Consider the following 14,269-nt stretch of genomic DNA (forward strand, 5'->3'; position numbering starts at 1 on the left):
TAGTGTTGTGGGACCATTATGTAGTGAAGAACAATGTAATGTTATCTTAGTAATGTTCTTAAGAGCTTTTATTAGCTGACCCACCCCAAATTCAAGTATGTATAAAGGAGTGCCCATATTCAGTGCTCCTCAAATTCAGGATCAAAATAGCATCTTAAATCATCTCCTTGGCCTCTGTGTCTGAGCACTGGCCTCTCTCTGAACACTTTGTTACTTTGCTAGGATTTCAGTGAATATGCAGGCAGAGAAAGCAGCACAAATGTACAATTGATGAGAGTAGATGCAGCTCTCAGCCACACCTCTCTCCTTTTACTTTTGGTTCACATCAGTCATCATGCTACAACATATAGACCCCAGGATGAAAAGCACACTGGGGACTTCATTGCAGATCAGGGGAATCAGCAGGGAACAGGAGACAGGTGACCAAAGCTGGGAAGCTAACTCACCTGTAATTTTGGCTCCAGATGAGAGGAGCCAGCAGCTGTCCAAATTGCTGTGTCCACAGGGATGTGGTTAATACGAGCTGATCCTGACTGTCATAATTACCCCAGAGCATGTGCTCTAATTGTTGAAACATAAGAGAAGAAGATTCAAAGGAACAGTATGCTCTACTCAAAGAGGTGGCGGCTTCGCAATATTAGATTGTCACAGCAACAGCTAGAAGTATATTCAAACAAAGTTCCAGTCTCCTGAGAGGGAAAAATCTTGGCTGGGTGTCAGGACCAGTCCAATTCTGCAGCAGAAGCCAGGACGCTGGGCAGAAACCAGCTATGTAGACTAGACAAACAAGTGGACTTCAGGGGAAAAGCTGTGGTCCTCCGGATTCAGGATTGTCCGGGCATCATCCTGAGCACACCAGATATTGTAAGATCCCACCCGCTAGTCCCTACTGGATTCTCTAAGTGGCTCAGAAACTGAGCAAACATGAGCCTTTGGTTGAGGGCCACAGGGCTGAAGATTCAGCAGAGCTGTGGAAGTCAAGAGTGTGGTTTACTTCTGTTCCAGATGTTTGGGATCCTCTCCCAACAACCACTGCACTTCCAGGTGCCCAAGAGATCTAGGACATGGAGGAGCCACAAGATTTCCTTCTAGGAAGCATTTCTCTCCCCATCAGAGTTTAAGATCACAACATCTGTTATTTTTAAGTCTAAGTTTGAAGATGATTTATTGTCATTTCAAAGCATATGCTACTTTGTGTTTTATAAATGGAAACTGGGTGAGATACATCCTTTGAAAGACATTCTTTAAGACTATGATTAATCAAACTCTAGCACTCAGAATTATGGTGTTCTTGGCAGAATTTCAAAATAAAGGCCACCCTGAGGACAGGACATGAAATTATATTATAGCAAGGAGGATTTAAGCAAGATCTTAAGATGGTAATGCCAGTTACAGTGACTTTGGAATACAGGACTGAGACGTCACACCGCTGTAAAATTAGGCCAGAAGTGTCACCTAGAACATAGACAACTCAGGTCTTAGGATTCCATGATTTTTCACCTTTTGCCATAAAATGTAAAACATCAGATCATTAACAAGGCATTAAACCAATGTTAAGTGTATAACATTTTCTTTATCGAAATAAATGATAAAAAGCAGGTGATGCATGGAGACTATTATAAACTTTGCCCAACCTAGGTATTTACCTATTGGAAAGTCTGTACTAAGGCTTTTGTGCCAGGGATCAGAGATAAAAGAGCACAGTGATACAATTCCAACAGGACTGATTTTGATTCAAGATGAATGAGTGGTCTCCTGCTCAGTGAACCTTATTACCTCCTCTTTTCAATGAGATGAACAGACTCAGTCTGTATTCAGAAAAGTGGTCTTCACATCTCCACTGTGTCAGTGTCGACGAAGAATGTCTCAGCCACTTGAAAAGAAGTCTATTCTAAAACATTACTCTTGTTGGAAAAATATATTTAATTTTTTTATAGGAATCATTACAAACTAAACTATAATATTGTGGAAAGGTATTTTGGAATCTGACAGTGCACTGGCAAACCTCGCCTCTATCCTTCCGAGCAATGACTTCTTTGCAGGGCTGTGCAGATTCTGAAATACAATGCTATAATTACAGGCTTGGATTCTGTGTGTGTTCTCAAGCCTTGAGACATAAAGATATTAAGTTCTCTTCCCTAGAAACAATGAAAGGTTTCTTATATCTGATTATTTAGTGAGGCAGAGACCACATCTTGTGCTGCATTAGAGAGAATGATTTATCCATTAATACCTTTCACCCATATAGTAAGGAAACAAAATCCTGTTAAATCCATGAGAGTCTGTACTTCAGGGATCCTTTTGTTTTGGATAAATAGGTGCCCCCGAGACAGCTTAGTTTTTCTTTAGAGGCAGGGAGCTTAATGTAAGAATTAGCCTTTGAACTTGAAGAAAGCTGAGAGGCTGTGTGTGTACCTGCCTCAGGAAAATAATCTCAAAGTCATTTTGAGTGTAACTTCTGGACAAACCAACTAGGAGTGGTCCATTAGAAGTGAGATCAGAAACTTAACGATATTTATGGCTGAGATGTAATGAAAGACGGTTTCAGCACGATGGGGGAGTTATGAAAAAATGCAGGCACGTGAGTGAGAAAGGAGGATTCACCCTTTTTATTTGCACCTCACGTCTTGCCACTGCCGCCCAAATCCTGTAACTTGGGTGGGCTTTCTGCAAAATCCCTAAGCAGGCTGCTGCTTGTTCGAGCCAGACAGCAGACCGCCTGCCAGGTGCCTGTGCTTTCCTGTCCCCCTAAAAGGAGGAGAGAGTGGTAATGAAAGCACAAGATTGGAAGGTGCCGCACAGAGCTAGTCTAACCATCTAACTCTCGAGTCTCCTGTGGTATCCCTGCTGAATGGGTATCCAGTAACAATATATTTATTCTTTCCCAAGGCAGTTCACTTCATCTTTTTATAGCTCCAACTATTAAAAAAATCTTGCTTGTTAAGAGTTGAATTCTCTCTGTATGTAGCGTCCTCTCCTTACTGCTGCCAGTTTCCCTACTTGAGTTCATTCTAAACAAAAGTGACCTTTCTTGTTTGTGGCAGTTCCTCAATTCTTGGAGCACAGCTACCTTGTTATTCCCTGAAGTGTTGTTTATTTATTTATTTTCAGTGGTAAACACTGAGGAAAACTCTTTTGACCATTTTTCATCTAATGTGGTTTTAGAACCTTTACCAGCATAGTTGTTTTCTTCTGAATACACTGAATCCCCTTAAAACTTTTTTTAAGTATGACATTAGGACCAGAGCTACTCTAAAACCGGAAAACTCTAGAAACAGGAGAGTTGGCCCCTTGCCTCCCCCTTACAAGATTCTTTGCTTCCATCAATGCAGACTAAATTCACGTGGTGTTTTGCTTTGTTTTGTTTTTTGCAGTCTCAGTATTTCCTTGGCCTGTCTAGAGGTTCTTCTTGAACAAAACTCTGTGTCTCTTATATTTACAGTCTACTGATAAACCACATTTTCCCCATTCTATTCTTGTACAGTTGTTTTAGAACTGAGTACAGGACCTTGTATTTGTCCAGATTAAATTTTACCTTGTTAAAATCAGACTATTTTACTATTACTCAAGTCTCTCAGACTCTTTCGGTACCCAGATTTAGTCAGTCACTGTATCCTCCTTCTACGCTTTAGTTTCCTCCTTAATGAGAATACAAACTACCTCAAAAGACGATTGTGAAGCCTGTGACCCAACACGTGGAAAGTGCTTAGCATGGAGACAAATACATATTAAGTGCCCAGTAAACCGTATTATTATCATTTTGTAAGCAAGCCCAGTTCACAAAAATGTCTTTTAACTTTAAAGTGCATTTGTTGGCATCATGTAAATAAGCCCCAACATTTTAGAAAATAATTTAATCAAAACTGTATTATAGGCAGAGTTCAAATGAAAAATTATTTAAGCAACATATATAATTGAATACCAGAGGCCTTCAATTATAGAATTCAAAGGGAAAAAATTTTAAATCTCTATATATTTCCAAGTAAGAAGGCTACCTAATTGGACAAGTTGAGACTCATTTCGAATTGCCTGCGAAAATCCACATTTCCACTTCCTAGAGCCATCTGCTACCAGCAAACTCTAAATCTACCAAAATGATAAATTGCTTTGCATCTCCTCTATGTGAAATCATTACTCAAATCTGTAGGGGTGAGTTGTTAATGACAAACCACCATGTGTGTGAGAAAGTTGAAATTTTCCTTACTGTCAATTTGTTACCAGAAGAATTAGGAGGATGACATGTTGGAAATGCTCTTGACTTGTGATGCTTCCATATCTGGGTTCACATCATAGCACAAAATATTGTAACCATGTGACCTTGGAAAAGTTACTAACCCTCAGGCCCTCCGTTTTCTCATTTATGGGAATGGGGTAACAGTAACTTCCAGAGTGGGATGGAACTTGAAATAACATGTGCAAAACACCAACTATGATTAATACTAGTGGTTATTATCAATCACTCACATGAGTGGATGAAGATGACAAAAATCAGCAAGAATTTATGTGATGCCTCCCCAGTTTCCGTGAAGAATCTGAAGATCAGCCATGCTAATAATCCAATCTGACAGAAGACAATAGTGAGAGAATGTAGAAAACAGAAATATATCATATTATGTTTAAGTGCTTTGGAATCATTGTGAAAGTAAGATTCTCTTAAAATAATAATTTTTCTTAATTGAAAACAGGATAGGAGAAAACAGGATAGGAGAATGACCTAATATTCCAATTTCATTGAAATATGGGAATACTAAAATTCTGTAACTCCACTAAACCTTTCTTAAGTGACTGCTACATGCCAGGTAACCCGCACTCTAAGACACTGCCCTTGGTGGTCATAAAGCCTTTCTCATAGCACTCTTCCAATGTCTAAAGCACTCTTTAGGAATCCATAGAATCATAAATTTAAAATATTTTTATCTCAAAAATCACTGAATCAGGGAACACTGTTAACATTTTCTTTCTTTCACTACATAGCACATTAAGCATGAAATGAAAGTCAATACCAATAGCACAGGTTTATCCTTTGAATAGCTTCTCTTTATCTTAATAGTAAGTGAGGTCTTTGCTTTGTAGAATGGAAGTAAGATGTTGGGAAACTAAAATACATTTAGCAATTGCAAAGAATTTAGTAAAATTTAATCTCTGTATTATCATATTTGAGATGTGAATCTCATACAAAAGGTAAATATGAATTTAATTTTGAAGTAGATGTTTGTCTGAATGCTAAAGGAATCCTTCAGTAAATCCTCCTTTTAAATGGAGAATACATTCAATTTTCAAATTTGGTTCTTTATATTTTATTGTTTTAAAGTGATAAATCTCATATTTACCAGAGTTAATTGTTTTGGCAATTCTAAAAGTGTCTATTTATAAATATTCTAAATAGTAGGGAATTTTAATAAAGAAACATTAAAAAAAAACTTTTATTGGGGATGTGGCCAAGATGGCAGAGTAGGAAGACCTTGAACTTACCTCCTTCCATGGGCACACCATAATTACAGCTACTCACAGAGCTGCTACCTATGAGAATGACCTGGGGGCCAGCAGAAAAGGTTTTCCACAACTAAAGAGATAAAGAAGGAGCTACAAAGAGACAGGTAGGAGGGGTGGAGACACAGCATAGTCAGGATGTACACTCCCAGAGTCAGTGACTCACAAACAAGAGGAAAATCACAACCGCAGAAGTCCCTGCTCCCCCAAGGAGAAAGGGATTTGAGTCCCACATTTGGCTTCCCAGCCCAATGGTCCTGCACTGGGAAGATAAGCCCCAGAATATCTGGTTTTAAAAACCAGCATGGGTTACATTCAGGAGAGTTGGAGGGTTAAAGAAGATAGAAACTCCACTTTTAAAGGGTACATGCAAAACCTCACATGCTCTAAGTCCCAGCACATAGGTAGCAGTTTGAAAGGAGCCTGAGTCAAACCCATTTGCTGATCTTGGAGAGTGTCCTGGAGAGGCAGAAGGCAATTTGGACTCCTCCTGGGAATGCAGATGCTGACAGCAGACATTTTTGGGAGATTTACTGCAATGACACCGGCAAGTTCCATTTTGGAATCCTCCCTCTAGTCTGTTAATGCCAGGGGCTTGCCCTGCCCACCAGTGGGCCTGCAGCAGCTGAGTGCTGCTGGGCTGTGCAACTGGCCATGCAGAGACCCTGTCCCATGTAGTAGCAGGCTCACAGGTGCTGCATGCCACCAAACTGCACAGCCAGCCACAGGGGAAGTCAACCCCACATATGACTGGGCACACAGCTACTGAACAAGGAAGGGCCTTGTAGCCAGTCAGGCCAGGGGCCAGTCCTGCCTACCAGCGCACCCACGGTAGTCAGCCCCACCATGAAAGAAGGGAGCATGCAGTCCACAGAGGGGGCACACCTAGAGGTGAGCATGCTACTCGGCCCATAGGAAGTCTCCTGTGTAAGGCCACTTCTCCAAGATTGGGAAATGTAACCAACCTACTAAACACATAGGAGTAAAGAGGTTTTATACAAAATGAAGATACGTAAGAATATGTTCCAAACAAAGGAATGAGATGAAATTTCAGGAAAAAAGGGCTAAATGAAGTGGAGATAAGCAATCTACCTGATAAAGAAAGAGTTCAAGATAATAATCATAAAGATGCTCAGCAAACTTGGGAGAAGAATGGATGAACAGTAAGAATTTCAACAAAGAGTTAGATAATATAAGGAAGAATCAAATAGAGCTGAAGAATGCAATAACTGACATAAAAAATACACTGGAAGGAATCAACAATAGATTAGATGATACAGAGGAAAAGGTCAATGAACTAGAAGACAGACTAATGGGAATTACCCAAGATGAACAGAAAAAGATTTTTAAAGTGAGGACAGTTTAAGAAACCTCTGGACAATATCAGGTGGACTAACATTCACATTATAGGGGTCCCAGAAGGAGAAGAGAGAGAAAAGAACTCATTTGAAGAAATAATAGCTGAAAACTTCCCTAACCTGGGGAAGAAAACAGACATCCAGGCCCAGGAAGCAAAGAGAGTCCAAAACAAGATAAACTCAAAGAGGTCCACACCAAGGTACCTTGTAATTAAAATGGCTCAAGTTAAAGGTAAGGACAGAATCCTAAAAGCAGCAAGAGGAAAGCAACTAGTAACATAGAGGAGAACTCCCATAACACAATCACAGTTTAGCACCACTAAACTGGCCTTAAAAGAAATGTTAAAGGGACTTCTCTAAGTGGAAAAGAAAAGGACACATGTAGAAATAAGAAAATTATACAAAGAAAAATTTTATTGGTAAAGGCAAATAGTAAAAGTAGTGCATCAGCCACTTAAAAGCTAGTCAGAAGGTTAAAAGTTAGAAATAGTAAAATCATCTATATCCACAATAAGTAAAGGATACACAAAGCAAAAGGATGTAAAATACGACATCAAAAACATTAAAGAGGGGGTGGGGCAGTAAAAATGTAGGGTTGTTGGAACATGTTTTAACTTGAGATCATCAACTTAAAATTACATGCTATAGGACACAGTAATCTAAACAGTATGGTACTGGCACAGAAACAGACACATAAATCAGTGGAACAGAAAAGAGATCCCAGAATGAGCCCACACCAAATGATCAGCTAATCTATGACAAAGGAGGCAAGAATATACAATGGGGAAAAGACAGCCACTTTAATAGATGGTGTACGGAAAACTGACAGCTCAACGCAAGACAATGAAACTGGACTATTCTCTCACATCCTATACAAAACTAAGCTCAGTGTGGATTAAAGAGCTAAATGTATAACCTGAAACCATAAAACTCCTAAAAGAAAACATAGGCAGTGAGCTCTTTTACGTAGTCTTAGCAACATTTTTTGGTGATCTGTCGTCTCAGGCAAGGGAAACTAAAGTAAAAATAAGCAAATGTGACTATATCAAACTAAATAGCTTCTGCACACCGAAGGAAACAATTAACAAAGTGAAAAAGCAGCCTACTGAATGGGAGGAGTTATTTGGAAATGTTATATCTGGTAAAGGTTTAATATCTAAAATATGAAAAGAACTCATGCAACTCAAAATCAAAAAACCAGACAACCCGATTAAAAAATGAGCAAAGGTCCTGAAAAGTCATTTTTCCTAAGAAGATGTACAGATGACCAACAGACACATAAAGAGATGCTCAACATCACTAATCATCAGAAAAATGCAAACAAAACTGCGATAAAATACCACCTCACACCTGTCAGAATTTCTATCATCAAAAAGACAACAAATAACAAGTGTTGGCAGAACTGTGGTAAAAAAGATAGCCTTTGTACACTGTTGGTGGTATTGTAAGTTGGTTCAGCCACTAAGGAAAAAAGTATGACAGTTCCTCAAAAAATTGAAAAAGAACTGTCATATCATCTGGCAATTTCAGTACTGGATGTTTATCAGAAGGATAAAAAAACCCCTGCTAATTCTAAGAGACATATGCACTCCAGTGTTCATTGCAGCATTATTTACAGCAGCCAAGGTATGGAAGCCACCTAAGCATTCATTGATAGATGAATGGAGAAAGAAGATTTGATACATATATATTTATATAAAACACATACTGGAATATTACTCAACCATGAAAAGTGAAATCTTGTATTTGTGACATGGTAGATCTAGAGGGTATTATGCTAAGTGAAATGTCAGACAAATACCTTAGGGATCTCACTTCTATGTGGAATCTAAAAATAAATAAATCAAGATGAAAGCATATTCATAGATACTGAGAACAATGATTAGTTACAGGGGGTAGCATATGGGTTGGGCAAAATGGGTGAAGGGGATTAAGGGGTATAGACCTCCAGTTATAAACTAAAAAGCCACTAGGATGTAATATACAGCATAACGAATATGGTCAATGATATTGTAATAACTTTGGGAACAGATGGTTACTAAACTTATTGTGATCATTTCATTGTGTATGCAAATGTTAAATCATTATGTGATACAAATGAAACTAACATAATGTACATCAACTATGTATCAATTAATGAAACATTTATTATTCATTGAGAAAATATAAAACTTAGATATTTAATTTTTTAAAAGAAAATCCAAATAGGCCTGGATTTGGATCTGTCTTCAGACAAACCAGAGCAGTACATGATTTCCTGTCACAGTATGAGCAAAATTTTGTAAACCACTGTGTAATGTACTGTGCTACAATGGTACAAAAAGACTAAACACCAAGACCAACCCAGGAAATCAGAAGTCAGCAAAAAGTAGTTTAGAAAAACTATCACTGAGCAAAAACTGGGTAATCAAGCTGTTGCATATAAAGCAATTAATCAGAGATCAACATCAAAGTAAATCATATGTCTAGAGGACAGTGGCTTATGCTGTTAACTATTTAAACTTGTTTATTCCTGAAAATAAAAAGTCAAAATAGAGGAAGGCCACCATGCCAAGAAAAAGAGGAATACATTGCCAAAAACAGGGAGTGCCCTTATATTTGAACAAATGTGCCTTGGAGGCCATTATGTATGTTGCAAATGCAGAGACCCTCTACTGTGAACATTGTGCTTTCAGTTCTCAGATTCCAGCTTTCACAGTTGGAAGCCTGAAGATGAGATGAGCTTACCTGTTGTGATGAGCCACATGAGAATCACGCTCTAAACACCAGTCTTAATGCTTGATGGATTTCCTCTCTCAACCACACCATCAGCTCCACTCCCTACTTGTGAATGAGAATGAAAAGGCCCATTCGTACAAGTCTCATGGGAGGAGAAAATAACTTGCAAAGCAGCTAGTCACAGTTAGCAAGGTGATTTCCCTAAGTCAGAAGCGTGGAGCAGGCAAGGCAGCTGGAAACCCCCCACAAAATGAACAATGATAGTTCGATTTCTTTACAGATAAGAAAGCTAAGCCAACTCTGGGCTGGGACGCATTTAGACGAAGGACCATTTAGAAACAGAATATGGAAGAATTCAAAGAAAGGTCATAAAAATCTCACATGTATCCGTAAGGCAGCAGCATTTCCAAGGAAGATGGGTCATGGGAGAGGCTCCATCCAAGTGCATTTGTCAGATCAACTTTGGAAATGCTGTCCGTCCCATGGAGAGTCACAAAGCCTAGAAGAGAGAGCCTGTAGTGAATGAATCTGCTTAATTTTGTCTAATACTTTATTATAGTAAAGGCATTTTTTTAACATGAATTTATCATGTCATCTTGAAGACTTTTTTTTTGCCCTGTCAGGTCTAGGGAGGGCAGATGATTTTATTCTCATAAACAAAGAGAGAGGTCAAATGACCGGTAGAAATTCATATCACCAGGTACAAGGTGGTGGCAATGTCTGCTTCCCAAATCCAGGGTATTGTCCAGGGTGCTTGGAACTACATCAGCTCAGAGACAGAGAATCTTGAAAGAAATTATGACAGGCTTCTGAGCCTTGCTGAAAGATTAAATGGATAGATTAAATAATTTTTAAAGGAATACTAAATTAAGAGTCAGGAGATGTAGGTCCCATTACTGGCTCTACCACTGGCTGGTCACGTAGAATCTTGGGGAAGAGACTTATCTTTTCTAGGCTTTGGTTTCATTGAATGAAGTGAGAATCATTTCAGGCCATCCAGCAGCCCCGTTGCTTCTTCTGATACTGGAATCTCTTTCTCAGGTGAGCACCCATGGCCTTGTGATTTGACTGCTTGTGGATGCTGAACTGACTCTGCTTCCCCTTGCTGTCTCCCCTCGCACCATGTGGGTGATATTGACTGCACACACACTTCTCCTGGCACCTACCTCAGTCATAGATTTTTTTCAGGGATGAATACATGACTCCGACAGGCCTGAGTTTGCCCAGGAAAAGACAGCCTCTTTTTGCCTATGGTTGTTAAGTTGGTATATGTGGTAAGATGTGAGGGTGAACCTATGGGAATTATTTTTTTCTTTTCTTTTTCCTGCCATGTGGAAGGAGCTTTACTGGAAGATGGAGAGCGTGGAAGAACCTGGATGACATCAGACATCACCTTTTCATACAGCTGAAGCACCTGTGTGCTTGGACATGGGAGTCACCCAAGTCAGTAAATTCAGTTTGTTTTTTTTTTTAATTAGGTTGAATTGGGTTTATGTTGATTATGACCCAAAGAGTCTTAATTAATCCATCCCATTCTCGCTTGAACATTTCATGAATTTAGAAGATATTTATGTTACTTAAAACAAGGAGAAATCATTTTCTTAGAAAACTCATCTATGGAATGTAGGGGAGGGAATTTCACACTTGATCCTTTCGTTAATTATTCAGTGACTGAGAATTCCTGGTAGGGGCAATGAATGAAACACTCATTTTGGACCTGAATTCATAGGAAAATATAGGTAGTCTCCAGAAATTCATTTTAAGCACTTTCTTCAGGCTTTCCACATTCAAGCTTATCCTGTGCTTGAATATATAACATACAGTGAGCCTTTTGTATGCTCCCTAAAGACAGGGAAAAGTCAAATTAATCTGAGGAGGTCAGGTCCCGGAATCAATTATAGAAAAGGACAGAGTGTGTTTCATCTGTAAGGGGAAAAGTCACAAGTGTGTATGGCTCATACAGCTGGATCTCCAAGGACACATGGGCACAAATCAAGCAGAAGACAGTATGGAATCACAGAGGCCCCTTTAAATCTCATGTTACTTTGCACTCAACTTCCAAGATCTACGTTAGTACCCAGTGCAGAGTCATGCCATAATGGATACTAAATAATACATATTTATTGATGATAAAGATAAGAAGATCTGGCAAGGCCTCTTTGACCTCTGCATATAAGAAAATTGAGCAAGCTAACAGGATGCTTGCAATTAGTCCAGTACTCTGCAGAGAAGACAGAAATGGAGAAGGAATGAACAGTCTTCCCCATTCTTCTCACACTGCTGAGCTCTTCTATTCAGGTAATCTTTGATGTTTGTATAAAATCCTCCAAACTTTAAATTTCCTAGTCACCCGTTCTGAGAATTCAGAATCTGCTTGTCAATTTCTAGAGACCTAACTTGATAGGTTCTTTTTGTTTTCATCGATCTTCTTCAAATTTAGGGTCCCCTCCCATTTAGCTTAGCATTTAAAGATTTTCAAGCTTGTACAATATATAATCTTTGACTTTTCTGTCCCTTGGGGTTTTAGCTTTTTTTTCCTTCTAATTCTTAGATGAAGACTGAAACATATATCTCAAGATACAGATGTATTATAAGACTCCAGGTACCTCTTGTCAGTCTTACCTACTGAACGTTTTGGGAGTATTTACTTGCAACTTTTCCTATGCATTGTTTCATTGTTAGCAAATGAATAGTGTAAAACAAAGACTTGGGGAGTATGTGATACTTACGTTTAGTCTGCAGTGAAATGGCTGTGTTTCATCGGTATACAATCCGAGAAACACAGAGGATGTGAGTGTGCGCACGCGCGCCTGCCTCAATCAATACTATTTAGAATATGAACTGTATGATCCTGCTCAATTTATAGGAAAATAAATAAAGCCAAAGAGACACTCTGGATCCCAGAGGGATTCTTTTCCCAAAGCAATCAGACATCTGGAGTCTTGGTTTGATAAAAATCAATGACTCTTTCAGGGTAGTATATCTTTAGATCTGGGTGAGGGAAGGAGTACATAATGAGAAGGAATTGGTGAGGGTGGAAGGCAAACAAACAAAAAATATTGATAAGAAAAACTGTAACATTTTTTCCCTGTAATAAGCCATGCCAGCACACAGGCTATAGCATAATTAAGTATGTATATTTATATCACTGTGAATTCCAGAAATAGTAAATAGGGACAATGTCTTTATTATTTGACTCTGGGAGACTGTATGCCTTCCCTTACGTGTGCCTGTGTTTCATGGCTCAGATGAACAGCAAATCATCTCATTTTTTTTTTTAGTAATAAGTATAGTATACCACAGATACATGTGTGCTTGGCAAACACTAACTGTTTGGATTATGAGTTCAGAAAATATTACTATCGAATGGAAATCAGTTTTAAAATGGGGGGCAGGGCAGAGTTGTGTCCCAACATTATCACAGATGGCTTGACCTTCTATGTATTGATCACTCTGTCCCTGCATTTACCCACTCAAAAATATTTCAACAAGCAAGTGCTTACATGTATTCAGGAAAGAAAACTATTTATTGTCCCTTCAAAATACACATAAACAGTCAGATGAATGAAAATACAACTTGTTTATTTTCACTTAGAATGTATTGTTATTTGAGTTAGAAGTAAGCCACTGTTTGCAAGCTTATTGAGGAGTATTTAAAAATGCATTTAGTTATCCTTACAGTAGGTACAGTAGTCCTTGTGGAAGCTCCCCTCTGATATAGTCCGAATTTCTCAAATATAAATAATAAATTTAGAGTATTCTATTATGATCACCAGAAACACTATACTTCTTGCTGATAATATTATATACTTTATGTTTTCCTGAACTATACTTTCCAAGGATTTTTAAATCTAAGCTGATGCTATAAAACTAATCCTGGACTTTCAAGCACTTTAAGCATTTAAAACAACACAAAAATACCTGGAAGGAGGACAGAGTAAGATTGGCCATGGAATCAGTTAACCATTGAGCCTTTAAATTCAGACAGTAGGAAACAATTACTACTGTTGGAGCAGACTTTAAAACATATCCCATTTAAGCTATTGTGCACGTATCTAAATGGGATTTGGCAGGGGGATAAAAGATTTATTGATTCCTGTTTGCGGTATTGCTGTAGACTTATTTCTTCAACAGGCTCTCAAACTAAGTTTGAGTCTTACAGAATGGACTGAACTCTGGAATCCTTTCTTGGCATCGCAACCCCCAAAGTGACAAGTCTAATAAGCCAGGGCTAAGGAAGGCTTTAAATTACATGTGGAACAGCTGCTGTGTGCTCTTGCAGAAGCTCAGAGAAAAAAATGGGGGGAGAGAAATTGGCTGTTATTTAGACTTCAAACACCCATGAAGTTTCTATAAACAACAATGCATATTAGTCTAAATGTATATGGACCTAGAGGAATCACTTGCTGATTATTTGCTGCCCAGTTCACTGGTCTTTCCTTTCATTGCTTGATCTAGTGAGAACAGAGATCTGGGATATTTAAGGCACTGGTTAGAAGACATGTGATCTGTCAGCTTAGAAACTGCTGTCTTCCCAGGCCTGCCTAGGTGTCTGAAATTTTTGCTTTGGTTATTGTGAATAACATCCTGAGATGAGAAGCACTTGACTTGGCCTTGGCCAAGGGAGTGAGTGGGTCCTACCTGAGGGACCAAGATAAGAACAACAAAATATATTTCTAAGATACCTATTGAAGTGAGCCAAG

Source organism: Camelus ferus, chromosome 5 (assembly GCF_009834535.1).
Source record: "Camelus ferus isolate YT-003-E chromosome 5, BCGSAC_Cfer_1.0, whole genome shotgun sequence".
NCBI classification, from domain to species: Eukaryota; Metazoa; Chordata; class Mammalia; order Artiodactyla; family Camelidae; genus Camelus; species Camelus ferus.